Source organism: Camellia sinensis, chromosome 11 (assembly GCF_055761805.1).
Source record: "Camellia sinensis isolate YWXY chromosome 11, ASM5576180v1, whole genome shotgun sequence".
NCBI lineage: Eukaryota > Viridiplantae > Streptophyta > Magnoliopsida > Ericales > Theaceae > Camellia > Camellia sinensis.
This window is the reverse complement of record NC_138971.1, coordinates 114834055-114839861: the sequence shown is the minus strand read 5'-3', so window position 1 is coordinate 114839861 and position 5807 is coordinate 114834055.

Sequence of the window (5807 nt, the reverse complement as noted above, 5' to 3'; positions counted from 1 at the left end):
CAGTCGGTCTACAGATTGCTGTTGACTATTCTTCCATACACTACGGTAGGGCAAGGCTTTGAACGGTCTGCCGAATGTGAAGCCGTTTTCAACAGCCTTAAGACTTACCTCCGCTCAGTACCACTATTAACAACACTTGCTGCTGGTGACCCGCTCGTTTTGTATCTGGCAATTTTTGATAGGGCCGTCGGCGTCGTATTGATAAAGGAAGAGCTGGGGGAGCAGCGGCCAGTGTATTATGTGAGCAAGGCAATGGTTGACGACAAAACACGCTACCTTCCGCTGGAAAAACTCATACTAGCCCTAGTCATGGCGGCAAGAAAACTGATGCATTACTTCCAAGGACATAGCATTGGGGTGCTAATAGATTATCTCCTCCGATCAGTACTACGAAGTGCAGAAGCATCAGGATGTGTTTCAAAGTGGGCTCTTGAACTCTGCCAGTACGACATTCAGTTTCTACCTAGAACCTCAATCAAGGGACAGGTGCTAGCCGACTTTGTTGCCGAATTCACTAAGGGTCTTGCCAATTTCAAGTCCGATGAAATTCGACCGGAGCCGAACTGGAAAATTTATGTTGGGGACATTTGGCAGTTGTACTGTGATGGATCATCCAATCAGCGGGGCAACGGAGCCAGAGTTGTGATCATGGCTCCCGACGGCGCAATAATTGAGCATGCTGTCAAACTCGGCTTCAAAGCATCAAATAACGAAGCCGAATACGAAGCCCTTCTAGCAAACCGGAATACACATATTCTGGGTGCTCAGCACTTGCTTGTATTTTGTGATTCAAAACTGGTAATCAATCAGCTAAAGGGGGAGTACGCGGCAAGAAACGACTGTATGGCGGCTTACATGAAAACGGCCAACTCCTTGCTGGCAAAATTTAACCATCATGAATTGAACCAGATAACACGTGATCAGAACACACATGCAGATGCCCTTGCCTGCCTAGCCTCTGCCATTAACTCAGAGATTAAACGGATCATCGAAGTAGGTTTCATCCTGGAGCCAAGCATCGGCCCTTCGGAGGAAGTTGAGGTCAATGTTATAGAATCTGGACCGAGTTTGATGGATCCCATTGCTGCATTCCTATCTTCCAAAGAGCTCCCATAGGACAAGAAAGAAGCGCACAAGCTGCGAAACAAAGCCCTGCGATATTACTTGGACCCGCAAGGAAGGCTTTATAAAAAATCCCTCTGTGGTCCATATTTGGAATGTGTGCACCCTGACAAAGTCGAAGAGCTTCTTGTTGAAATACATGAAGGCAGTTGTGGTGCCCATCTTGGTGGGCGCTCTTTGGCCCATAGAGCTATAACACAGGGGTATTATTGGCCGATAATGAGATCTGATGCCAAATGCTATGTGAAAAAATGTGAACAGTGCTAGAAGTTCTGTCCGTTAACCCATCTGCCTGCTGAAGAGTTAAGCACTATCACCAGTCCCTGGTCATTTGCCCAGTGGGGGCTTGATATCGTAAGACTGTTGCCGAGGGCCCCAGGGAATAAGCGATACTTGATCGTCGCCACATACTACTTCACAAAATGGGTCGAAGTGGAGGCTTTAACGCACATTCGAGATGCTGATGTCAAGCGCTTTGTGTGGAGAAATATCATAACGTGATTCGGCATTCCAAGAGCTCTTATCTCAAACAACGGCATCTAGTTTGATTGTGGTGTCTACCGGGAGCTGTGCAGCAAGTATGGTATCCGGCCCTACTTCTCTATGCCGGCTTACCCCCAAAGCAATGGTCAAGCCGAAGCCTCTAACAAAACCATCTTGGACGGCATCAAGAAGAGGCTGGAGAAAGCAAAGGGCAAATGGGTCGAAGAATTACCGAGTGTATTGTGGACACATCGAACTACGCCGAGGCGATCCATTGGTGAAACGCCGTTTGCTCTATGCTTTGGAACCCAAGCGATCATACCCCTGGAGATCGACCACCCAACCCTGAAATCTCAAGTTTTTGATATGGGCCAAAACGACATGATGCTGGCTTTGGATTTGATTCTGATCGAAGAACGAAGAGACCGCGCCCTTGCCTTCATGGCATGATACCAGTAACAGCTTGCCAAGTCATACAATCAACGTGTTCAGCTACGTCGCTACACACCAGGAGAGTTGGTCCTGAAAAAAGTACTTCTGACGGCCAGGAAACCGACTGATAGAAAATTGGGCCCTAACTGGGACGGCCCTTATCAGGTCGATTCAATCGCAGGGGTAGGGACGTATCGGCTTAAGGACATGTTTGGAAGGAGTCTGCCATGGCCTTGGAATTCAACGTACTTACGAAAATTTTATCATTAAACCCGACTTGTGAGGAATGATACTAGTTCTGAATGGTTCAACGTGTATATGCTCCACTCTTGTAATACAAAGATCTTTGTTTATTCATTGCGCAATCCAGTTCAAAGGTGTTTCGGTTAAAGTCTCCGGATTCGGAGTGCCCTTCGTGGATATCACGATTGGCCAAATAAAGTCTCCGGATTCGGAGCCCCATTGGCGCATGACGTCTTTCGGCCGTTAAAGCATCCAGATTCGAAGCGCCCTTCGCGTATTCGGAGCCTAGTCGACGCATAACGCCTTTAGGCCAAATACGTATTTAAGTCTATTCAAGTCTATTTAATATTTAATATTTAATGTCTATTAAAGTCTCTGGATTCGAAGCCAGGGCCGTACATAACACGTATATGCTGAATAAATATTTAATGAAGAACGCTCTGTTATGTCGAGCCGGCAAAAACCATTTACACATTAAAGCATATAAACATTCAAAATGGAATGATTGATTAACTCAGGCCTGTCAACGTTTATTCAATCATTTTGAAATTGCAAACATTTATACATAGTTTATACAATGAAACACAACATGCAACGAACAAAAATTACAACGAAACACAGACATTGAAAATAAAACATTTTATTTGATTAGCCAATGATTACACAGTTTTAAACGCAATCTGCGTTTGAGCATTACAAATGAGTATTTTTATCCGGCGTCTCCCTCATCCTCACTCTACTTGACTTCGAAGGCGGAAAAGGGAAAATGATTACGTTGGTACAATGGCAACGCCGAATCAATGCCCGATGCTCAGAGAGCTTCCGCGGCTTAAAATGCCTTGATCCAACCGTGTTTAAATCCACGATTTTCACATCGGCAAACTTCCTCGACGAGATTTTCCCGGGTCTTCTCTATCCCCACTTTCTAGCCGTCATGGAAGCCTTTTTCATAAGCCCTCCCCTTCGCAGATTCTATCGCAAACATGCTCGCCGTATCACGATCGGCAAGTGCAGTACTGATAAGCCGTTGGGTCACCCTTTCTTCCACGATTGGGTTAGCCTGTACAGCTGGTTGTGTCTGAGTAGCCTTGACCTTCCTTAGCTCTTGCTCAGCCGCTTCCGCACGAGCTTCCAAGCTTCGAATGCGTTCATCCTTCTTCTCTATTTCTAGTCGCCTAGCTCGAAGGCGCATGCCGATTTCATAGGCAGTGTACAGCCCTTTCACCGCCCCATGAACGCCTTCTCGACACACCTCGAAGTCAGGTCGACCAACCATTGACTGCTGTACTTTTAGCGGAAAAATCGCCACGTTCGGGTCCCGGATGATGGAATCCGCCTCTGTCATCGGTCTTTTCCCAATGAACACAGAAAAGCTCAATGGGCGTGGTGGTCCGCTGGATTCACCTCGCAAATGAAGAGAACTCCTCCTTTGGCGCTTCTCCTTCCTCGGTGACCTGCTACATCGACGCGGAGAGTGACGCCTCTCGTGCTCCGCAAGTGCCCTACCCCCCGTACGGGGAGGCTCTCCACCTCGATTCATTGACAAATCAAGCTCCGCCAAAGTCCTGCCTTTTCCCTTACTATTAAAGAAAAGTCTGGTTGACATTCACACTTTTCTGGCCACGAAAGACGAGCAGAATCGAGTCGCTTTATGAAACCTAGATGGAATCTCTCGAACCCTTTTTTATCATTCAGGAGTGCACCTCACTCCCGAGCCAACATCATCAATGCGCGCACTTTAGCAACCGCCAATATTATTGATTCATCCCGATCTAGAAGTGATATTCGACTTAAGGAGTTTTGTACATTGGTTGGGGCAAGGGAAAATTTATTAATCTGATCGGCAAAATACCTAAGCCTAATGCCGACCGATTTGTGCCGCAGACAATCCATGAGCTCGTTTTATTCGGCTTTCGAAGTTCCTACATTGGCCGCAGTAAGGGCAGATTTATTAATCTGATCGGCAAAATACCTAAGCCCCACGAACTAATGATATTGGGTAAGCCTACACCAATAGTTTTACCCCCCAAAAAAATAGTACTCTTCATTGATAACCACAATTAAATACAGGATATAATGCAAAGTAGGGGAAATATTCATTCATAAACCGAGTACAGCATAGTCATCATTTTATACATGAAAATTATCCCAAGCAAATAGTTGTCTACTAACAAAAAAGAAAAAAAAAAAAAAAGTTACATAATTGCAAAAAGTTATATTGAAAGTAGCTAAAGTGATCCCCAAATCAATCATCGGCATTAGACTCAAGCGGCTCAACATCTACTTGCTCGTATGGAATCGACATGTCCAATGTCACTCCAGCGGCAGCAAGGGCTTTGAGCCATCCATGTTTGAATCCCCGATTCTCGAATTTGGGGACCTCTTCTACATAGTTTTCGAGAGCAGCGCTCTTCCTAGCCTCAAATGCTTTGGACGCCTCGGAGTCAGCTTTCTCCTTCACCGCCTTCAACTCTGCCAACTCGGCCTTCAACTTGGCATGCACCTCCTTGGCTAACTTAAGCAATTCCTCGTTCGCATTTGCCCTCTCCTCGACTTCCGCTTTAAGTTGGTCAGCAGTCCGCGCATTTTCCTTCTCTACTTCGGCCCGCGCACTTTCCATTGTCCCTCTCATTGCCTCAAACTCGACCCTACTCCTTTGACCCTCCACTTTTGACTGCAAACGGCCAAGCCTTTCAACGACATCGTGCTGGCGGCGACCTAATTTGGCGATCCTTCCAACCGTCTGCAAAACAAGTTGGAATGGTCATATACCAACAAATATCGCTTGCAAACAAAACCAAAACAAGGAATTAGAATAAAGTTACATACTAGGAGGGTGGACTGGGCAGCTAATGCTATCGCTACCAAATCTGGCTCCGCCCGAAAGGTTGCCTTGTCAGTCGGCAATGAGATCGAGGCAGCCAAGCTCAAAGCAACAGCGGGATCCTTCAAGGCCGACGCTTCGGAGGAGATCGACGTGTTTTTAATCTTCGGTTGAATGACAAAAGGAACAACCACATCCGATTCCTCTAATCATAGCCGTTTCTCGACAGGGTTCTCTTCAGAGCCGGCCTCTCCCTCGGCGGCACACTTCTTTCCCCAATCTGGAATCCGCCGTTCTTCTGGATTCGGAAGATCGGCCACCTTTTCCACCTCAGCCACGTCAACGTGAGCCATTTCTTCTACAATAATAGGTTCGACAGATTTAGTCGGGACAAGTCCGGAACGGATGGCCTCGGCTTTCTGTCGGGCGGCCATGCGTTTAGCATTTCTCCTTCGTGCCATCTGCGTAAGGTTTTCCTTAGCCATATCCTCAGAATAATCGCCAGGAGGGTCACCCAAATTTGTAAAAATATCTTCGAAAGCGTCCACTCGGCCTAATATAGACGGAGGGTCAGAAGAGTTTAACCCGACTTCCTCAAAGGCCGAGTTAATAGCTTCGTCAACTTTCGCTGCCAACCGGTCCGGGCCATCTGTGATTGGTTCGACCTCTTACCAATCTCTCTCAAGTTCTTGAAGCTGGGGAA